This window comes from Mytilus trossulus, chromosome 5, assembly GCF_036588685.1.
Source record: "Mytilus trossulus isolate FHL-02 chromosome 5, PNRI_Mtr1.1.1.hap1, whole genome shotgun sequence".
NCBI lineage: Eukaryota > Metazoa > Mollusca > Bivalvia > Mytilida > Mytilidae > Mytilus > Mytilus trossulus.
Window position 1 is genome coordinate 73,034,786 of NC_086377.1, and position 25,322 is coordinate 73,060,107.

At 31.2% G+C, this 25,322-nt stretch overlaps 1 long non-coding RNA gene across 1 annotated transcript in view; it reads left to right on the forward strand.

Annotated features, from left to right (window-relative positions):
- The first annotated feature begins 1,878 nt into the window (after positions 1-1,878).
- The window catches only part of LOC134719156 (uncharacterized), a 173,954-nt gene continuing 150,510 nt past the window's right edge, over positions 1,879-25,322 (forward strand). Inside the window, exon 1 of the long non-coding RNA XR_010107524.1 lies at positions 1,879-1,950. This is a non-coding gene — a long non-coding RNA (uncharacterized LOC134719156). The remainder of the gene's footprint in view (positions 1,951-25,322) is intronic.

Sequence of the window (25,322 nt, forward strand, 5' to 3'; positions counted from 1 at the left end):
TTTTATTTCGCTCGTTATTCTTTATCTTTAACAATAATCATGATAATGGCTGTTCTGTAATAACTTGATAACTGTATTCTGACGGAACATTGTTCTTGTCTGTAATCAGTATATTTCTACCCAATTCTTGACATTTTGCTGCTGTTCATTATATTTTAGCACCCCATTATCCTCTATTCTCTGTTTTGCCCATTTAACTCTATTCTTTATACCCCATCCACACCCTCTTGTATACCGTCTGTCTAAAGGTTGGATGAACGTGAGGGTGGACGATCTAGTAAACAGAAAATAACTTAAAATTGTCGACTGTTAACGAAACTTTTACCAGGAGATAAATTCTTAGCAAACAGAGGATTTGACATATCAGTAAGTGTTTTAAGACTTTTGTGTGCGGAAGTGAAAATTCCTGCATTTCCCACGGGAACACGTCAATTATTTTTTTCTTAAAATAAAACCAACAAGAAAATTAAGTGCACGTACATGACTGTTTTCGCATACAAGTTGAACTTGTAGAAAACAAATATACTATTCTACAAAAAAACATTGCTAATTAACTTTCTGAATTTACATGTGTCACTGAGTTGAATCAGTTGTTCTACGACATCCTCCTCCCCCCATTCCAGACCCTCACTGAGGTGACAAAGTCTTAAGAAACTGTGGTATGAGTGCCAATGCCAATGAGCAATGAGCATACATCAAACTATTGAAATTTTGTCAAATAGTTTAAAAAAAAAATGTTTGACGTTTTTTTACTAAACATTTATATATTTTTATGTGAGTTCGTGGTGTTATGAGGGGGGGGGGGGAGGGGTCCTGATCCCGAAATCCCGGGCTTAAAAACATGAAATCCCGAGGTCCCAAACTAAATAAATTCAAATCCCGACATCCCGAAATTCGAAAAAAGAATTCGCGGATCCCGGAAGGGTCAATCCCGAAATCCCGAGCTTAAAAACACCCGTTCCCGACGTTCCTAAAAAGGTCCTGCCCCCCCCCCTCTGTTATGGTTAAGACCGATGGCTACAGTGCTGAAGGTCCCGAGTTTGATTCTCACTCGGGGTGCTAAAAATATCAGTACATCAGAAGGGTAATTTTCACCCTCTCACACACATCTCTGGTACCCAGACCGGAGTTTAAACTAGAATGGGTACTTTGGGGGCCTCGGTTGGTCAAAGTTGTCCCCTACTTTAACCTGGAGATCAATCTTTTGATATCTCTCTGGTTTGTCTGTTTCCACCGAGTGGTCCGGTGGTTTTCTCCGAGTACTTCGGCTTCGGGTACAAGTCAAATCGGCATTTAAAATACTGAAAAAAAGATATTAACATATTCAACATGGGTGCCGAAATGACTACATTGGGTGCCGAATTGACTCTACCGGGTGCCGATTTGACCAGGTGCCGATTGAACCAGGTGCCGATTTGACTAGAATTCTTCGGCTTCCTCCACCATAATAACAGACTTCCCGGTGGCCTAGCACTCACGTTGTGTTGGGTGGGGATTGATTGTCCTTGTAAAAATAATTGTCGTATAAATTTACTTTTTGACACATCTCCATTATTCCCGATATAGAGTGTACATGGATGCCACTGTACCCTCGCAGCTTTCGAGGGGTTCTTCGGATAACGGAGGCATTTACCAGTACATATACATATAGCGTGAAAAATTATTTATTATTTTTGGCGATCAAACAAGGGGGTGGTCTTACGTCCTCTACCCCCTTTTTCCCATTGAATCAACCGTTTTAAATGGGTCCAATCATTGTTTCAACCTGGTCCGATTTGTATTTCAATCTAATCCGAGTTTCTTTAAAAGTGGTCCGAGTTTTCTTGGTCCGACTTGTCCCAATCCCGATATTCAGTGTTTCGTTTTGACAAAACTTCCGCGTTGCTGCTATCGACAAACTGCAAACAATTCTTTTTCACCAAGAAGACGTCATTTCGAGGGCTTTTAAGGGTAAGTTTTAAATATTTCTGTTATATTTGACTCATGTGAAGAAATGACATACTCATTTTAACTCATTTTAAAAATATTTTTGACATTTTTGAAACGGGTCAGCAACAGAACATGTCGATGGAAATATTTCCGGGTTTCCATATCTCTTCTTCTTCGCATTAAGACGAAATGTTCTGAACAGGTACAGAAGAAATGTTTAATTAATCATTTAACTAAGTGATTTTATTTTCTTCAAGGTAAAATTGTTTATGGAAACAAATTTATAAGTTAAAAAGTGCATTTGAAAAGTGTAAGAGTTTTTAGACACCAGGCGGCGCTGATGTTTCTCACATTTTTTGTTGTTTTTAAAAGTTTTCTTTTTTAAAAAGCTTGCCTGAACCTTCATTTATAATGCGTATAGAATCAAAATTGTGCATACACAGGGATGATTCCAGGTGTTTTCAAATGGGTCCCTTGAACATCAAATTGGGAATTTTAATCCCAATTGGGAATTTTTTTTATGCATGAAATCTAAGACGAAATCATATCATTTTCCTATAAAAACGGAAAATGTATATTAAGTTTAACCTCTACACTGATTTAAGAATTTGTAACATTTTGAATAATTATGGATGGGCTACTGATTATTATATATATGATTCTGAGCTCATAGATATGATCACCAGATTACTTGAAAGTTATTGGATTGAGACCAGGGAAGTTGTATTACATGAATATCATTGCACATGATGCACTAGTCCAAATAATTATGAGGTCTTGATCATGAAAGGCTATTATATTTTTTTTTCTTTGGTGCCTTACTTCGAAGTAACCTAGGCATATTACATATAGTACAACAACATATATACCAGCTAACATAAATCTATGGCAAGCCGTTTTACTATTTAATCAAATGTCAAGATATCGCATGTAATATATAAGATATCTCATTTTATATATAAGATATCTTCTATAATTTCATTTACATAAGATGTCTTATATATTATATGTGATATCTTATATATTATATAAAATATCTCATAAAGTATATGAGATATCTTATAAATATCTTTTATAATTTACAAGATATCTTATATAGTTTCTAAGATATATTATATAGTTTATGGGATATCTTATAAAGAAAATTATATAAGATATCTTATAAAGAAAATTATATAAGATATCTTATAAAGAAAATTATATAAGATATCTTATAAAGAAAATTATATAAGATATCTTAACACATGACATGGGTAAAATATCTTTGTTCTTACTGTGCTATAATCTGAATAATACACAGCTAAGGTGTGCATTAACTACCTCAGATATACTGCACAGTTCAAATCTATTCTTACCTTTAGGGGCGTTTCCTGGATTCTGAAAGGGATGTGACATGTATTCTATAAAATTAAAAAATATCAACGAGTGTAGCGAGACTAAAAACGTTTCATTCTCCAATTCAAGGATGAACAACCTATTCGACCCCCCCTTTTTCCCCCACCCCAAAAAAAAAAATAGAATCCGCCATCTGACCTGAAGCTACATAAAAGTTGATATATTAAACACTTTGTAGAATCATCGTAGTTTCAAAATAAGAAAAAATGATGGATTGATTGTTGATGTTTTAACTTCACCTTTAAGCGCCACATTTCGGCTATTTAATGGCGCCCAGTTATTATTGGTAGAGGGAGCTGGAGTGCCCGGAGAAAACCACACACATTTGATAGGAAAACTGACAGTCCTAATCAATTAATATTGGAGTCGAAAACCCCAGGACGGGCGGAGTTTGCCCTCAAACCCCCAGTGTTGACTGTTTAGTGTTTACTGTAGAAGAACTACTTGGAACTTCTTGGCAAACCCCTGATGAAAAAAAAGGTTTCTCTTTTTTTTTTATACGCCCGTCAAAGTTTTGACGGGACGTATTATGCTATACAAATGTCCGAAAAACGATTTAGGATTATTGCTTAAAACTTAACACACTTCTTTGTTACATTAATCTAAAGATCTGTATACTTTTTGGTGATGATTCAAAATTTTATTTTTTTGAGTTATTGAGTATTTTGTAAAATAATCTATAAGATATTTCATATAATATCTTATAAACTATACAAGATATCTTATAAAGTGTTTAAGATATCTTGAAATTAAATTAAGTAGCAGTCTGGCTAAGAATCATGCAAAATGATGAACTAGTGATACACACTGTATCACAGAAATCCACAATACTTTTAGTGCCGAAAGATATTGTGAAGTAAGAGCTAAATTTGTAATATTAAACCATTGAACACAGTATATTTTTCTTGGTGCTTTATTGAATATTGGACAAATATGAACTTTCCCCACTTATTGCAGTATAAGAATTTCACTATTTTCTCCTAAGACCGGATGTTTTAAGGAAAATTTTTATATGCAACCTAAAGAGAATAATTTTCTTTAAAAAATATCAAAAAATAAAATATGTAGCCTAGTCCTGATTTTGAGTAAATTTGATTTCTTTTTTATTCAAAATGGTATAAGGGAGATAACTCCTTCCAAGAAACATTACTTTCTGTTACATAACAACAGTTGCCATGTGACTGAAAAACATCCAAAGTCGTTATTTTAATAGAATTAAACATAACTGTACCATTTTCTATCTTTTTATGAAAATACAGAGTGGTTCCTATTTAATTAAAAGGAATAAATAGTATAAAGACTATATATTTTCTTAATTCACCCCTGAACTGCAATGTTTGCAACTACTCATTTCCTGTTTACAAAGATTTTGCATCTGCTGTGTTTCATTAGATATTTACACAGTTTTTTTCGTTTTTACTGTTACGGGAGTCCATATCTTCTTCAAGAAAGATACTGTGCATGATGTGGAAATATTTTAGAACATTTTTAGACAAAGGCGAGTCCTTTTACAACTTTTCCAGTGCCAGTGGCATATCATGTTGCCTTGTTGATGTGTATACCATGCTACCGAGTCCGATGCCAGTAAAGATGCTGGAGAATTCCGGTTGTAGTTTTCAATTTATCAGGACTGTATCATGATCAAAGACACCTCAACGAAGACCAGCTAGTCAGACAATAAGACTGCAACTCATACATTGAATAGAAGTACCAAGATTACATAGACAATATCATTGCCAATGTCCATGACTGCATGAGCATGCAATGAAGCATGACATAACTTGATAACTTCTAAGAACATTTTTGTATGTGTGGCTTTTCACTTGACTGTCTTTTTACTGTGTGGCACAAGGGAGAGCAATAACAGGAGTATGCAGACATGACCAAAACAGAAAGATCCCTAGACCATGGAGTAAGAGTAAGTAATAGTAATACTTACTTAATTTAATTTAAATATTCTTCTTTTATGGAGGATAGATTTATATTGAGATAATGAATTCAAATGATATTAGAGTGCAGAAAATGTCTAATAATAATGATGTAACTTATTGTTACATGTACCTATAGTGAACTAAAACAAATGTTTATACACTGTAAATCATTACCCAAACCCTCCATTTTCTATGTTTCATCTCAAAACAAGTACTAGTAACTACATGTACCTCTAAAAACTGTGTGGGAGTTGACCAGCACCATGATCACACACAAAAAAGGTAAATTGGCAAAATGTGACTAAAATGTTCATGTACATGTATATGATTTACAATGATTTAGCCTGACTTTGTAAATGGGGTATAGCCTAATAATCTTATAATTGCCAAAACCTCACTCATCTCCAAACTATATTTCAGACCATACATGCCATAATATAATACAATAAAATGTATAGTAACAGATACATGTACTTGCATTTATTCTAAAGAAATATAACTAGGTATAAAATGTACATGTACATTGTAATGAACTACATGTTTTTCTATAGCATGGATAAGCTACAATTGATCAAATAATGTATTTACGAAAAACATATCACTAATCAGTTACATGTACAATAAATTTGTATATGTACATTACATGTATAATTATATCAAAGAGTCAAAGTTTTAAATCATTTTCTTGAAGTTTTGCATGTTTGAGTTACCCCTTCTGACAACAACATGCATGACACATATTGTATCAAATGCCCCTCTTCCAACTTTTCCTTTTTAAATAAATGTAAACAAACAAATAAAATAGCTACAAAGGTACCTTCTACCCCTTTTGAAAAAATATTTAAATAAAGTGAGGTGTTTATTCTTTAACAGTGTTACAGGTCTGATAATATATAATAATGTACATCAATTGTGCATGGATATGAATTCAAATTCAGAACCTGTCATTCAATTAAACTAGACTAAGAGGCTCCAAAGAGCCTGTGTCGCTCACCTTGGTCTATGTGAATATTAAACAAAGGAATGGATGCATTTGAATTCATGACAAAATTGTGTTTAGGTGATGGTGATGTGTTTGTACATCTTACTTTACTGAACATTCTTGCTGCTTACAATTATTTCTATCTATATTGAACTTGGCCTAAAAGTTTTAGTCGAAAATGTTAGTTAAAATTTACAAATTTTATGAAAATTGTTAAAAATGCTCTATAAAGGACAATAACTCCTTAAGGGGTCAATTGACCATTCTGGTCATGTTAACTTATTTTTGGGTCTTACTTTGCTGTACATTGTTGCTGTTTAAAGTTTATCTCTATCTATAATAATATTCAAGATAATAACAAAAAACGGCAAAATTTACTTAAAATGACTAATTCAGGGGCAGCAACCTAACAGCAGGTTGTCCGATCCATCTGCAAATTTCATGGCAGATTGATCTTGACCTGATAAACAATTTTACTCCCTGTCAGATTTGCTCTAAATGCTTTGGTTTTTGAGTTTTAGCCAAAAACTGCATTTTACCCCTATGTTCTATTTTTAGCCATGGCGGCCATGTTGGTTGGTTGGCCAGGTCATGCCACACATTTTTTAAACTAGGTACCCCAATAATGATTGCGGCCAAGTTTGTTTTAATTTATCCTGGTAGTTTTAGAGGAGAAGATTTTTGTAAAAGATTACTAAGATTTACGTAAAATGGTTAAAAATTGACTGAAAAGAGCAATAACTCATAAAGGGGTCAACTGACCATTTTGATCATGTTGACTTATTTGTAGATCTTACTTTGATGAACATTATTTCTGTTTACAGTTTATCTCTATCTATAATAATATTCAAGATAATAACGAAAAACAGCAAAATTTCCCTAAAATTACCAATTCAGGGGCAGCAACCCAACAACGTGTTGTCCAATTCATCTGAAAATTTCAGGGCTGATAGATCTTGAACTGTTAAACAATTTTACTCCCTGTCAGATTTGCTCTAAATGCTTTGGTTTTCGAGTTATAAGCCAAAAACTGCATTTTACCCCTATGTTCTAATTTTAGCCATGGCGGCCATCTTGGTTGATTGGCTGGGTCACGCCACACATTTTTTAAACTAGATACCCCAATGATGATTGTGGCCAAGTTTGTTTTAATTTGGCTTGGTAGTTTCAGAGGAGAAGATTTTTGTAAAAGATTACCAAGATTTACCAAAAATAGTTAAAAATTGACTATAAAGGACAATAACTCCTAAAGGGGTCAATTGACCATTTTGATTATGTTGACTTATTTGTAGATCTTACTTTGCTGAACATTATTGCTGTTTACAGTTTATCTCTATCGATAATAATATTCAAGAAAATAACCAAAAACAGCAAAATTTCCCTAAAATTACCAATTCAGGGGCAGCAACCCAACAACAGGTTGTCCGATTCATCTGATAAACAATTTTACCCCTGTCAGATTTGCTCTAAATGCTTTGGTTTTTGAGTTATAAGCCAAAAACTGCATTTTACCCCTATGTTCTATTTTTAGCCATGGCGGCCATCTTGGTTGGTTTGGCGGGTCACGCCACACATTTTTTAAACTAGATACCCCAATGATGATTGTGGCCAAGTTTGGTTTAATTTGGCCCGATAGTTTCAGAGGAGAAGATGTTTGTAAAAGTTAACGACGACGGACGACGACGACGGACGACGGACGCCAAGTGATGAGAAAAGCTCACTTGGACCTTCGGGCCAGGTGAGCTAAAAAATAAACTGCTACCCATCTAACATAGCAACAAAATTGATGCTATTTTCAAGAGTTGTGGAAAAGAAAAAAATCTGGCTAATTTAAATTACCTTTTTTCGTTGCGAGAGATTTATAACTGTTTGATTGAAATTTTATTAAATTTGTACCATGACCACTAAAATGACATTTTTTTATTGACTAAATACTAAAAACCACCTCCCCATATGTCATGTATGTTATAAATTCTATTAATTGCTGTGTAATAAATGTTATAAATAACAAATTATTGTATTTTCTGATTGAAGATCATCCTGATCTTTTAACATTGTTTAACAAAATGAAAATTGTATTTTTTATGTTCTACATGTACTGATCATGATGTACTTTTAAATTATGTTCAACATTTTATGTCTTCTTTTTTAGGTATTTCTAACCAGTGTTACCCACAGTCTACCAAGAAATCTAGTTCTGAATAAGGTAAGTGATATTTTTTTAATAAATAAATAATAAATGGATTATAAAACTGATGGTCAATTTTTCAGCAATTCATGTGTACAAATGTACATGTACCTACAATGTCATGAATGTATACAGTGAAATTGTTTCATTAAAGCATATACATTTATCTTTATATTTAAAAATATAACTGGTTTATACATTGTTCATGTTTGCAATGAACTTTAAAAAAGCATGTTAGGAATTTTGTAATGTAAAATATTATACATCCATCCTTGGATTTCAAGCATCACTTGATTTTCTCAACTTTCTCTCTAAATTTGGAGATTGTATGTACATATACATGTATGTATGAGATTGAGAGCAGTTAATAAATTTCTTCAGTTTTCATTAGGTAACATCTTTGCTAACCAAGGTTTCTTATCTACTACTCTTTACATTTGATCAAGCTATATTTGTTTTCCCATTCATGATTACTTTCATATATCTTAAAGGGGAGTTACATAAATACATTATGCACTGACTTTTTTCTTTCATATTAGGAAATTCTGTCTTTTTTTTCAGGTTTCACACACACACACAATGGTGGTTCATGTGAGAGGAAGAAGTGATTTGTTGGAGAAAGTTCTTGCTGGTCTTTATCTACAAATGATGTACATTTTACAGTACACAGAACAATGAGGGATTGATTGAAAGAAGCTTAAGAACACAGAACATTACAAGAATTAAAAGAATAAATTATAATAGATACAAAGCAAATATTACCAAAAAAATATGAAGCTGAAAGTTTACTTGTCTGATATTTGAATATAATATATACGTGTATATATATATAAATATATAATATTAATAAATGTTTAAAGATTTTTGCTCACATTGATTTGAAAATATATCAAAATATTAACTTTATAAATGAATAATAAATCTTTTGAGAAGACATACTTTCATTTCCTCTTGTTTTGAAAAATCTTTTGTACATGACTTTTGTATGCAATGGGTTTTTGGAAAAGTCAATAACAATACCAGCTGTTAGCTATAGCTAATGTACTTGTCTGTTCCTTACCTTCCCAAATAACTGACCCAAGGTGCTATTGTCACCATTTGGCATTTGCTGTTATTTCAATATGAAAAAAGAAGATGTGGTATGATTGCCAATGAGGCGACAACTATCCACAAAAGACCAAAATGACACAAACATTAACAACTATAGGTTACCGATCGGCCTTCAACAATGAGCAAAGCCCATACCGCATAGTCAGCTATAAAAGGCCCTGATAAGACAATGTAAAACAATTCAAACGAGAAAACTAACGGCCTTATTTATGTAAAAAAAATGAACAAAAAACAAATATATATTTAACACATAAACAAACGACAACCACTGAATTACAGGCTCCAGACTTGGGACTGGCACATACATAAATAATGTGGCGGGGTTAAACATGTTAGCGGGATCCCAACCCTCCCCTAACCTGGGACAGTTATAACAGTACAACATAAGAACGAACTATAAAAATCAGTTGAAAAAGGCTTAAATCATTGAAAGACATACATACAAGTGGACGTGGCCGGGTACTTCCAGACACAATGAACAAATCTGAGAGTACTTGCAGTTATCTGACAACTAGTTCAAAGCCAATAACAACTCATACCCGTAGCCAGGGGGGTTCGGACGAACCCCCCTTGAAAACAAATAAGCACTGTTAAAGTCGATGTTCTGTCTGAATTTTAAATGCCCCCCCCCCCCCCCCCCCCCCTTGGAATTTCCTGGCTACGGGCCTGCAACTAATAAAAAAAAAATCAAGTCTATATGAAAGAAAAGAGATGTGGGTTGTAATGTATAAGTCAATGAAACAGAAAACAAACAACACAAACACATCTATTATGAAACAACAAAGCCAATTGAGAAAGGCAATGGTTTGAATAGATTAGTGGTACATGTATTTGGTTTAATACAAAAAAACGTGGCTCCCTTTTTAACAATATTATTCCCAAAAACCTTAATACTGATAACTCATCAGTTTTACAAGGTATCAAGAACATGAAGAAGGTATGTAGAATAGAAAAAGAGATAATCCTAACAACTGAAGTATACACTAGGGAGACAGCAACTCAACAACACAAATATGTCACAATTATTTTGAATACAATACAATTATCAGACCGCTAATGTCAAAGCAAGAAAACTGAAATATCTTTATTTAAGTCAGAATTTAACACTCAATTTGATCAATAGCACTTTCAAATTTTAGGAACATAATGAAACCAAACAAATAATGATATGGTCATATAAATCTTAAGTCGAAAAATTGATTTTCCAAATATCATGTCATTTATGAAAGATAAAGCATGTCTTTTGAATACCAAAAAATCTGCCTACTCATCACCAACAAACTAGAGATTTGTTTGGTACTGAAAGTCAAAGGTCGAAGTCTGGTCACTGGTACAGTGTGTACCGTTTAAAAAATGCAAATATTTCTATTGTCAATCAGTATTTAAAGTACAGATCTAAGAATACTCACTTGCTAAGAGCTAGGTTACAGCCAATAACAATAAGTACAAAAATATGTATAAAAGACTAAAATATCAGTCAGTACATTTACAGTACACATCCAACATCCAATGAATCTAGTGTACAGACGTCTTAAACAGTCAGAGAAAAACACAAGCTTGTGCAATGCTAAAATATAGGTATCGACATTGTTTTGAAGTTGGAGATCTAACAATAAGTAATGTTTTTTTTAGCTTTCTGTGTTAAATATTTAGCTACATTGTAATCTGACCCAAACAGCATGAATAAACTTCTGTCTAAACATCAAAATTCACCTCATGTTTTGTGCATTTTTAAAAAATCATACCTTTGGCAAGGTGCTCTAAACGTTGTCCATACGTTTGTAAATCCGTCTTCTGTTAGTCTTCCTTATGACCATAATTACTCTAATAATAATTTCGTCGCTACTTAACAGAATTGTATATTTGGTCAGCATCTTTAGTGTTATGAGTTGAAATATATGTTATGAACAAAAAGAAGATGTCATTGTGGTATGATACACCTCACCTCTAGAGACCAAAGGTATTAGAAGGTGTATAATTTTGAAATTTGTCGGGTACTTACTTACCTCCATCTCCAGCTAAGAGACAGAATATTTGAAAATTTTAGGGTATAAGCAAATATTAGTACTATATAATGTTTGCTAACTCAGAAAAATACTTTGGTCTAGGTACTTTCTTCTTGTGGAGTCTTTCAACTTATCAGCTTGCACATATTGCAGTTTAAAAAAAAAAACTAAGTGTCGTTCTTTTATCATTCATATTTCATTAAAATTAATTGTCAGAAACACGCATGAAATATTTGCCACTGGATGTTCTTAAAACTAACAATCAGAAACAGATAATCGTCCTATGTTGGGTAGATGGCGTATACCATGGAAAATAAATATGTGTATGCCCTGCCCCCGCAATTGAACGTTGGGGGGGGGGCATATTCTTATACCCATGTTCGTCCCTTTATGTGTACATAGTTATTTAGCTTAACTCCTCCAAAAGTTTGAAATCTAGGAAGGTTTCACTTTGCTATCTGTTTGTACAAATATTGAAGATGTGCATATGGTCAGGGTTTGATTTTTATTCTTTTGGGAAATACTAGCGGGAGTTTAACTTTTGTCATTTTCTATGGTATAATGGGTTAAATGTTATTTTTAGAATAACATTTTTGCATCTGTGGGGGGGCATCAATTACATCTCCCAAACACCATTATATCTCAAAGAAATTCATAAATTGATTTTGCTATAATATAGTTACTTCAGAGTGCAGTTTTGGGGCGTCACTTTGTATAGTTCTTCATTAAATCTTTTAAAAAAATGTGTAATTTTGCTCCGCTTACTGGTATACAACATATATTCCGCTTTCTGAATTAGACCCCCCTTTTATTTGGGGGGGGATTTAGGATCTGCCCCTTCTTTTTTACATGATACAGATATCATTCAAAGAGAATGTTGGGTGAAACCTAGCTATATAGAAAGCATAAGTTAACCTGCCACTTGTATGACAATTGGTTATCTTTCCATTTTATATTAAAAACAATGATGCTTCTGACACGTCCAAGTACTGATGAATTTAAGTTATTTCAGGGAAGTTTCCCCCCAGGCAATTGATTCTTAAGATGTAAAGACATGCTCTTTTTTCAATGTATCTATTAAGAAAAGGTTGTTTTAAATAAGTGTAGCCACATAAATTTGTACCATTCTACTTAGTTAAGTGTCTTCATGAACCTGAAAATCAACTTCTCAAAAAACCGGATCGTATTTACCTTAAAAAGTCCAAATTCACAAAAATTATATATGTTTTTGCATCAGAATTCAACAGACTATCTTTTAAAATGGTTTAAAAACATTACCCATTAAACTAGCAATAAAAAGTAAATAAGGTTATCTACAGAAAGCTTATTTATATCATTTTTGAGAAAAAAGTGCATAAATATTGTAAAAAATGTGACGACATGATCATCATTTTTACGAAAATTCTGTTCTAGGCTACATATTTTTATTTTTGATATGTTTTAGACAAGAGTCAACTGAAATAGAATGATCAAACAAATCAATTCTATCATCAGGGTCTAGGGAGATAATAGAGTTTGAAAATTTCAAATTTTTGACAATTTTCCAACTTGAAAATATTTGTTAATTTGGATGCCATGGTAACCAAGTTTCCCTTCTTGCATTCATCTGTTCAAATGTTTCCTATTTAAGTTGAACATTATAGATTGAAGGATTTGGTATATACTTTTTATACAGTTCATCAGTAATGCACTTTTTCCAATTAGAAAAAATATACAAATTTGGGTTATTTAAGGCCATTAAACACCTTGTTGCTAGGAACAGCCGTTTCCATAGCAACAGCTTAATTTTTTGTGTGCAAATTGCCATTTATATTATTTTTGCCTCAAGTTGAATCAATTAAACTATAGCAGATGGATATCCTTCACTATGGATGTATCACCCTTTGCATGATTCTTAGCTGGACTGCTACTTAAATAGCAAAATGGCTTGCCATATAAACCAATGAAAAAAAATCATTCATTTGGTATTTTTCATCAGGTCATCTTTATAAGTTTACCTTGATTAAAATGGATTTTAAATTGAACTGGTCCATTGTCGTATTCAGAAAGACAATTACAAAAGTTTATATCTATAGATAAGATATTTAAAGCAATTGACCAGAGAACTTTAAAATTATTTGGAAAATCGTAAATTTCATAAATAAATAAATCAAATAATCCCACAACATTTTAATCAATTGAATCCGGCTGCTAAAATTGTTTACCCAATATTGACATAATCAAATCGTCCATTAAAGTCAAAATATAGGACACTTCATAAACATCTATATTATGCCTATATTTTTCAACCTATAACGAATAAAGTCCTAAACTTTTCCGGAAATACTGATTTTTATTTTATTTTCATGAAATGGGAATTTACATTCACAAGTGGTTTTTTTTGGAGCCGCTGGTCGATTTTAGGGCCGCCAAGCGGCCCTAAACTATATAGTGGAATCATCCCTGATACAATATATAATCTTTGTATTTGAAAATTAAAAAAAAGTTAATAACTGATTATTAACATCAAGTTAGGTTCCTCATCCACAGGTATGAGCACAGGCACTTGTGTCTGTCAATGTGGGGTTTACTATCCATACCAGTACAAAAAAACACAAGGTAGCTAACGGAAATTTTCAATCTGTTCGCTTCAACAAATATTTTTTTAATTTCCCTTGACTTGTTCACGAATAAAAGTACACCAGTCTTTCGGTAATTGACTTATCTTTACAATGAAACAACTGTCACGTACCTTGAGAATACCCCTCAAACAGAATAACACACTTGAGATGAGAATTATTGACCTTTTTCCAGACCATTGAATTTGTAAGGACTAAACTTCCGGTTAACTTAGGAAGTGAATATAACTGTGCAATCTCATTGGTCTAATTCATCTGGTTACCTGTTTATTTATACTAGTTACCAGTAACCAGAAAAATGTGACCAATGGGATTGCACAGTTATATTCACTTCCTAAGTTAACCGGAAGTTTAGTCCAAACAAATTCAATGGTCTGAAAAAAGGTCAAAAATTCTCATCTCAAGTGTGTTATTCTGTTTGAGGGGTATTCTCAAGGTACGCAGGGATGATTCCAGGTGTTTTCAAATGGGTCCCTTGAACATCAAATTGGGAATTTCATCCCAATTGGGAATTTTTTTATGCATACAATCTAAGACGAAATAATATCCTTTTCCTGTAAAAACGGAAAATGTATATTTTAAAGTTTCACCATGTACACCGATTGAAGAAGTTATTGGATTCAGACCAGGGAAGTTGTAATACATGATCATCATTGCACATGATGCACTATCATTTTAAATTTGGTAAACGAGGCCTATTATCAAAATATATATACCAGCTAACATAAACCTATGGCAAGCAGTTTGGCTATTTTTTTGAATTTCAAATTATCTCATAATATATAAGATATATTATACAAATACAGCCTTTGTATGAGGTCGATACAAGGATATATTGACCTGAAAGAAGTATATTGACTGAGGACGAAGTCCGAGGTCGATATACTTCTTTGGGTCGATATATCCTGTATTGACCTCATACAAAGGCTATATTTGTTATATTATTAATTTCCGAACATGTTTGTATCAAAATCGTCATTTAGGTTTATTGGAACTTTATAGATATTACATTATTTACTTGACAATAACAACATATTAGTTGTTATTTCATTTACTTTTTTTTTGGACATCTTATGTATTTGAAGTTTTTTTTACGTCAAATAATCGATCACAGATATCACTTGTTTCAAAACGTTAAAACAATATCCTGAAAATCATTACATGACGTCACAAACTATATCGGTTTTTAGATATTCTTAAAATAACCGTGCGATATACTTTTTGCAGGTCAATATTCTTTTTGCTATCCGCCGTTTTCTCTCTACCTTCGAAAATATAGTTTAACATGTGACTATCCCTAAACGAATCAAATTTGTTAAAATATACGAATTAATAATATTATATCATATATAAGATTTATATAAGATATCTGTTATAATATATAAGATATCTCATTCAATATATGAGATAACTTATATTATTTCATTTTTTAAAAGCTTTGTTATATATTATATCGTATATCATATTATATGATATGTCTTATATTATATGAGATATCATATATATTTAATCTTATATATTATATCATATATCATATATAATATGATATATCTTATATTATATGAGATATCATATATATTAAATATAGATATCTAATACAGTTTAAAAACTTTATTAGATATCTTATATACTTCATAAGATATCTTATATACTTTATAAGAAATCTTATATACGTTATAAGATATCTCATAACTTTATAAGATATCTTATGTACTTCATAAGATATCTTCTTAAGTTTATAAGATATCTTATCAAGTTTAAAAACTTTATGAGATATCTTATATACTTTATAAGACATCTTATATACTTTATAAGACATCTTATATACTTTATAAGACATCTTATATACTTTATAAGACATCTTATATACTTTATAAGATATCTTATAAACTTTATTAGATATCTTATATACTTTATACTTAGATGTCTTATATACAAGTAATAAGATATCAGATATACTTATAAGATATATTATATACTTAATAAGATATGCTATATACTATATGCTTAGATATCTGATATACCTATAAGTTATCTTCTAGAGTTTATAAGATATCTCATAAAGACTATGAAATATGTTATATGTTTATATAAGATATCTTGTATAGTTTATTGGATATCATATTAACAAAATTATATAAGATATCTTATAAATTATATGAAATATCTGATAATTTATATACGATATCTCTAATAATATATCTAATATCATATATACGATATCTTATATAATAAAGAAGATATTTTATATTGATTATAAGATATCTTACATAGTATATAAGATATCTTATAAATATACTTTATATAAGATTTCTTATATAGTTTATAAGATATATCACATAGTTTATAAGATATCTGATAAAGAAAATTATATAAACTATATAAGATATCTCATAAATTATGTAAGATATATCATGAACTATATAAGATATCTTATAAACTGTACAAGATATCTTACAAACAATATAAGAAATATAATGGACTATTATATAAGATATCTTATGAAGTTTTGAATTAGATTAAATAGCAAAACGGCTTGCCATACTAATCACTGACAAAAATCATCCATTGGGTATTTTTTCAACAGATCATCTCTATAAACTCACCTTGATTCAAATGGATTTCAAATTGAACTGGCCAATATTGTTGAATTCAGAAAATCAATTACAAAAGTTTATATACTATAAAAATGTAACTGATAGATATTTAAAGCAGCGGAACCAGAGAACTTTAAAATTATTTTGATCATTTTCATATCTTTTAAAACAGTTCCATAATGATGACATCGTATTTCAAGGGAGGCTCATTTCATGAATGGTCTATCATCAACATTATTTTCAAAAACGTTCAAAGTTTTGTCTTTTGAGGAAATAGAGCAAAATATAAAATAATTTCTTTTACAAAACAATTTTAAATCAAATTACATAACCGAATCTGCTGGGCAGTTCGCTTTTACGAGATCGGCGCCCAATAAAATTATACATCAATGTATCAAAATTTGAATTTGCTCTTTGCCGAGGTCTGCTTTGACACCCATTTTGTCCAAAAACAAATGTTTTTGATCAACCTGCTGAGCGATCTTCTTTTACGAGATAAATTACTCCCATAACATTTTAATCAATTGAATTCGGCGGCTACGTTTTGACGACAAACTATGAAAAAATATAGTTGCCGAAATTGGTGACGGAAACTTTCACGGAAAAACAATTTTTATTTTATTTTCCTGTATTTGGAATTTATATTCACAAACATTTTTGGGGGCCGCTAGCTGTCTTAAGGGCCGCTAGGCGGCCCTAAACTGTATAGTGGAATCATCCCTGATCCCATCAAACCGATTGTTCAAAATTAAAAAAAAAGCGCGAAAACGGTCAGAACCACGTGTTTTGTAAAATGTCAAATTTTGGTAATTATTGATTGATTTATGTTGCATAGACTTAATAAAATATAATCATAACAGAAAATAATAAAAACATTGAACATGAAAGTCATGTTTGCGTCGGAAGATATTAATTCGTAACTGGCTACATGTCCAACTGGTAGCTGTGTGTCACCCGACGTTGACCTCATTTTCAGTAGTTCAGTCAGTCAAGGATATAACTATAGAGTTATTACAGAAAAATAACATACATTTGTTATTGTGGACTAAAAAATCAAAGAACTGTGATAGCATATGTATGTTACATGTTTCAAAGGAACAATACATCATTAGTTTTGTTAAAATGTATACAAGTTATATTGATATAATACTATTGTCTTTATGTACCTGTATACTCAACTATAGAAAGATATAACAGTTCATAGTTTTCCAATCATGCATAGTCAGATAGTACACCTATGTTATAACAGAAAAGGTACATGTATGTCTGTAATAACTAAAGGGTGTTATTACAGCTTCTCTTCATCACTCCAAAGCATTTGCTCAGACATATACATGTACATGCTTAATTACAATGTATTTTAATTTATTGTAAGAAATAATGATCAGAGCACAGGGATGATTCCAGGTGTTTTCAAATGGGTCCCTTGAACATCAAATTGGGAATGTTTATCCCAATTGGGAATTTTTTCATGCATACAATCTAAAACGAAATAGTATCATTTTCCTGACTTGTAAAAACGGAAAATGTATATTGAGTTTCACCTGAACACTGCTTGAACAAGTTATTGGATTCAGACCAGGGAAGTTGTAAGTATATGAAATATCTTATATTTTTTATACAAGATATCTTATATATAGTTTATTGGATATCATCTTAAAAAATTATATAAGATATATTAAATAATTATCTTATAATTTCTATACGATGTCTCTAATAATATATCTCATATGATATATATAGATTCTACCACTGCATCGAATGTAATACGATATTTATCCACTTATAGACAGTTAAATTTTCAAATTTAAAACGCAAGGCTTGCCTGAGCATTTTAAATATTTAGAATTTAACTGTCGAGAGTGGATAAATATCGTATTACACGAGATTTGGTGGTGGAATCTGTTTCTCTTATGATTTTCAAACATTATGCAGGCACACGTATTCCTTCTTTTCAAATGATCTGCAAAAAGATGTGTTCTTTTTAAGTGACGTCATCAGGCATGGTCGCCTTTTTTCATGCCGTCACAACGGGAAATTCAGAGGAAAGCAAGAAAATTCGACTTCATAATCAGATTTTAACCAATGAAGTACTGAGATCAAACAAAACCACACGTTGATTAAATTTTTTTTATACAATGGGTGCAGAAAGGGATAAATTGACGAAGAATTAGAGAAATAAGATATCTTAAATAATCTTTTTTATAAGATATCTTATATAAATGGATATCTTATATAATAAATAAGATATCTAATATCGATTATAAGATATCTAATATAGTATATAATATACTTTATAGTTTATAAGATATATCATATGGTTTATAAGATATCTTATACAATTTATATATAAAAGAATCTCATAAATTTTATAACATATGCACGTTAGATATCTTATAAACTTTATAAGATATCTTATAAACTTTATAAGATATCTTATAAACTTTATAAGATATCTTATAAACTTTATAAGATATCTTATAAACTTTATAAGATATCTTACAAACTATATAACATATCTTATAAAGTTTATGAGATATTTAGAAGTTAGATTAAATAACAAAACGACTGGCCATATTAACCACTGAAAAAAATCAACCATTTGGTATTTTTTCAACAGATCATCTTTATAAACTTACCTTGATTCAAATGGATTTCAAATTGAACTGGCCAATTGTCGAATTCAGAAAAGCAATTACAAAAGGTTATATACTTATATTTAAAGCAATTGCACCAGGCACCTGTGAACTTTAAAATTATTTGGATCATTTTTATATCTTTTGAAAAAGTTCCATAATGATGACAACATATTTCAGGGGGGAGAGGGCTCATTTCATGAATGGTCAATCGTCAACATTATTTTCAAAAACCCTCAAACTTTTGTCTTTTGAGGAAATAGAGCAAAACATAAATTAATTTCTTTTACAAAACAGGTTTTAAGCAAGTTACATAAACAGCTCTGCTGGGCGATCTGCTTTTATAAGATCGGCGCCCATTAAAATTTATTCATCAATGTTATATCAAAATTTGAATTTGTTCTTTGCCGAGGTCTGCTTTGACACCAATTTGTACAAAAAGCATGTTTTTTATCAACCTGCTGAGCGATATACTTTTTGCATATTCAAATACTCCCATAAAATGTTATTCAATTGAATCCGTCTGCTTAATTTTTTTAACCTCACGTTGACATAATTAAATCGTTGTTAATAAAATGCGATCTTAGTCAGCATTCTTATCTGGATTTTACTACGTTTTGACGACAAACTATGAAAAATTATAGTTGCGGTAATAGAGACTGAAACTTTTCCGGCAATACCGATTTTTATTTTATTTTCCTAAATTGGGAATTTATATTCACTAACATTTTTTTGGGGACGCTGGCAGATTTAAGGGCCGCTCAGTGGCCCTAAACTATATAGTGGAATCATCCCTGGAGCATGTAATGAGGTTCTGCGCAAGCTTCCCAGTAATTCCCAAGTTTCTCATATATAGTAAGTTACATGCCTTAAATAACTAAGCCTTGTTATAACAGCTAAGTTCATCCCTTAAAAGCCTTGTCTCATTGATTTACCATGGTTAATGAAAAATGTATTAATTTAATTCAAAAATTAGTTATCATGGCTATGCATTTAGTTTCTGTGCACAGTTTCAAGAGTTCCCTAGAGGCCACTAAAAATTAAAATATTTATGATTTAATTTACAAATAACAAACATATTTGCCTTTACTTTGCTGAACTAGTAATCATTATTGTTTAGCCTTTAGGGGCCAGATCAAGTGTGCCTCTGGGTGCGGAATTTTTTCGCTGTGTTCATGGTGTTGATGACCCATTGTTGGCCTTTGGCTGTCTCTGCTCTCTGGTTGGGTTGTTGTCTCTTTGACACATTCCTTGTTTCCATTCTCTATTCTGTTTAATCTGTTTACATGTTTTAAATTTTAAAACTTTTTTTCAGATTCTGATTGACTGGTGGCAGAAGGGGTATGAATATAAAGTGGCATTAAGGCCTTGCAGACAGACTTAACAATAACATGCTGAAGTTGCAATAACAGTTTGATGAAGACCCACATGTAATCCCATATTGACGGTTGTAGAACTCGTACCAACAGATTTCACTTTGGGTATTTAATTGCATTGTAATAAGTAAGGGACTTTACTTTAACATGTTTCTTTAAAATCACATAATCTTCAGTTTGCATGCTCAGATTGAAAAAAGTATTGCTTACAAGCTTCACTGTTCAACTTTCATTCTCGCCATGTAAAAGTAGTTAAACAGGTTTTTATACATCCTCAAAAATTGAAAAAAATTTCCTCGTATATTGGTATCACGTTGGCGTCGTCGTCTACGTTGTCGGCATCGTCTGCGTTGTCGTCGTCGTCGTCCGAATACTTTTAGTTTTCGCACTCTAACTTTAGTAAAACTGAATAGAAATCTATGAAATTTTAACACAAGGTTTATAACCACAAAAGGAAGGTTGGGAGTATTGGTTCCAACAGTTTAGAAATTAGGGGCCAAAGAAGGGCCCAAATAAGCATTATTCTTGGTTTTCTCACAATAACTTTAGTATAAGTAAATAGAAATCTATGAAATTTTGACACAAGGTTTATGACCACAAAAGGAAGGTTGGGAGTATTGGTTCCAACAGTTTCAGGGATGATTCCAGGTGTTTTCAAATGGGTCCCTGGAATATCAAATTGGGAATTTTTATCCCAATTGGGAATTTTCTATGCATACAATCTAAGACGAAATAATATCATTTTGCTGTAAAAACGGAAAATGTTGTAATACATGAATATTATTGCACATGATGCACTATCATCTTTTTTTAACTTTGGTAAACGAGGCCTATTACAAAAACATATATACTGGTCAGCTAACTTAAACATATGGCAAGCCGTTAAGCTACTTATTCAAATTTCAAATTATCTCATAATATATAAGATATCTTATATAATATATAAGATTTTTATCAGATATTTTATATAATATATAAGATTTTATAAGATATCATATATATGATATCTCATTTAATATATGAGATATCTTATATAATGTCTTTTTTAAAAGCTATCTTATATATTGTATGATATATCTTATATTATAATATGATATATATTATATATCTAATAAGATATCTCATAAAGTTTTAAAACTTTATAAGATATCTTATATACTGTATGCGATATCTTATATACTTTATAAGATATCTTATATACTTTATAAGATATCTTATATACTTTATAAGATATCTTATATACTTTATAAGATATCTTATATACTTTATAAGATATCTTATATACTTTATGCGATATCTTATATACTCTATAAATTATATATATATATATATATATATATAAAATCGTGTGGTCTAGCGGGTCAGCTACAGTGCAGGCGATTTGGTGTCATGATATCTCAGAAGCATGGGTTGGAATCACGGGAAGGGTAGAACAAAACATTTGCGATTTCAAGCAAATTTCAGATATAACGTTACATTGTTGGGTTGATGTTTAGATGAGTTGTATATACATAATGTACACAGCCATGTATCACCATCACTGCTGGTGATCCGATGGATAAATCTGTTGAAGAGTTGTCACTGGCTATCTCATATAATATAGAAGATATCTAATATCTATTATAAGATATCTTAAACAGGCCTCTACAATAATTTTTTTTCAACTTGTCCAGTAGGACAAGTACATACCAAAACTTACTTGTCCGAATGAAATTGATACTTGTCCATTTTTTATTTATTAAACATACCCTTTTTACATTTTAAATTCATTAAAGTAGAACAAAACGAACTTAAACAATAGAACAGAATTGGATGCATTTCTTTTGAAATACTTTTCAAAAATATGAGTCAAGTACAACTTGTCATGTCACAGGACTTAGGTTCTAGTTTTCATCAATGCCAGTCTCATCAGACTCATGAGGCACCATCTGATAGGCCTTTACACTCATTGGATTTGTATCCTGTTGTTTTTAAGTTGAAAAAAGTGTAATAAAATGCAATCAATAAAAAGAAGAAGATATATATAAGGTCCTATTGCCAATGAGACAACTCTCTGCAAGAGACCAAATGACACAGAAGTTAACAACTATAGGTCACCTTTTATATTAATAAAACATTTTACCTGTTAAAAAGTGCCTGACAAAAAAAAACAGTTAAAAATTATTGATTGCAAGTAAACATGTTGAAGAACAATGAAGAAAAATGTTTTGCATTTGAATAAACAGAATACAGAAACATGTCAAATTAATTTTTGTTTTTTGTTTATAATTATACTTTGTTCATCAAAGTTGGATGAAATTTCTTTTCTGCAGAATAATTGTACTTGTCCCCACGGACAAGCGTGATACAGCTTTTACTTGTCCGACCTTTTCTCCCTCTGGTACCGGACAATCGGACAAGCGTTATTGTCGAGGCCTGGACTCTTACATAGTATATACGATATCTTATATAGTTTATAAGATATATCATATAGTTTATAACATATCTTTTATATAGTTTATAAGATATCTTATATAGTTTATAAGATATCTTATATAGTTTATAAGATATCTTATATAGTTTATAAGATATCTTATATAGTTTATAAGATATCGTATAAAGTTTATAAGATATCGTATATAGTTTATAAGATATCTTATATATACATTGCTATAGTGTATAAGCTATCTTATATAATTTATAAGATATCTAATATCATTTATAAAATATCTGATAAATATACAATGTATATATATTGTTTTTATCCTGAAATTACTCCCAACACTTTAGTAATTAAATCGAAATCATTGTCTGTAATTTCTCAAAGAAATCGAAATAGTTGAAACACGGATCGCGAAGAGGAACCCAAAATGAACTGGTTAGGAAAAAAAATATTCATATAAGCGCTTGCTCAACGTGGCAGTGAGGTAACAGGCGACTTTAAGTACAAAGAAAAATTATATGAGATATCTTATAAACTATATATAAGATATCTCATGAACTTAATAAGATATAGTAAAAACTATGTAGGACATGTAGGATATCTTACACACGATATATAAGCATCTAATGAACTATTATTATAAGATCATATCTTTGAAAGTTTATGAGATATCTTGAAGTTAGATTAAATAGCAAAACTGGCTTGCCATATTAACTACTGAAAAAGTCATCTATTTGGGTATTTTTTTCAACAGATCTTTATATTTAACTTACCTTGATTCAAATGGAATTCAAATTGAGCTGGCCAATTGTTGAATTCCGAAAATCAATTACAAAAGTTTATATACTTAATTGATAAGATATTTAAAGCAATTGTCATTGTACCAGTGAACTTTAAAATTATTTGGATCATTTTCATATCTTTTGAAACAGTTCCATAATGATGACATCGTATACCTTAGGGGGGTGGGGGAAGGGGCTCATTTCATGAATGGTCTATTATCAACATTATTTTCAAAAACGCTCAAACTTTTGTCTTTTGATGAAATAGAGCAAAATATAAAATAATTTCTTTTACAAAACAAGCTTTCATCAAATTACATAACCAGCTCTGCTGGGCGATCTGCTTTTACGAGATCAGCGCCCATTAAAATTTATTCATCAATGTTATACAAAAATTTGAATTTGCTCTTTGCGGAGGTCAGCTTCGGACACCCATTTTGACAAAAAGCATGTTTTTGATCAACCTGCTGAGCAATCTACTTTTACGAGATCAAATACTCCCATAACATGGTAATCAATTGAAACCGGCTGCTAAAATTGTTTAACTCATGTTGACATAATTAAATCGTTGTTATTAAAATGCGATCGTAGTTAGCATTCGTATCCTGATTTTACACGTTTTGACGACAAACTATGAAAAATTATAGTTGCCATATCGGTGTCGGAAACTTTTCCGAAAATACCGACTTTTATTTTATTTTCCTGAATTGGGAATTTATATTCACAAACATTTTGGGGGCCGCTGGCCGATTTAGCGGCCCTCAACTGTATAGTGGAATCATCCCTGAGTTTAGAAATTAGGGGCCAAAAAAAGGCCCAAAATAAGCATTATTCTTGGTTTTCGCACAATAACTTTAGTATAAGTAAATAGAAATCAATGACATTTAAACACAAGGGTTTATAACCACAAAAGGAAGGTTGGGATGGATTGTGGGAGTTGAGGTCCGAACAGTATAGGAATTAGGGGCCAAAAAGGGGCCCAAATAACCATTTTCTTGATTTTCGCATCTATGAAATTTTATCTCAAGGTTTATGACTATATAAGGAAGGTTGGGATTACTTTTGGGAGTTTTGGTCCCAACAGTTTAGGAATAAGGGGCCAAAAGGGTCCAAAGTTAAACTTTGTTTGATTTCATCAAAAATGGAATAATTGGGGTTCTTTGATATGCCGAATCTAACTGCGTATGTAGATTCTTAATTTTTGGTCCCGTTTTCTAATTGGTCTACATTAAGGTCCAAAGGGTCCAAAATTAAACTTAGTTTGATTTGAACAAAAATTGAATCCTTGGGGTTCTTTGATATGCTGAATCTAAAAATGTACTTAGATTTTTGATTATTGGCCCAGTTTTC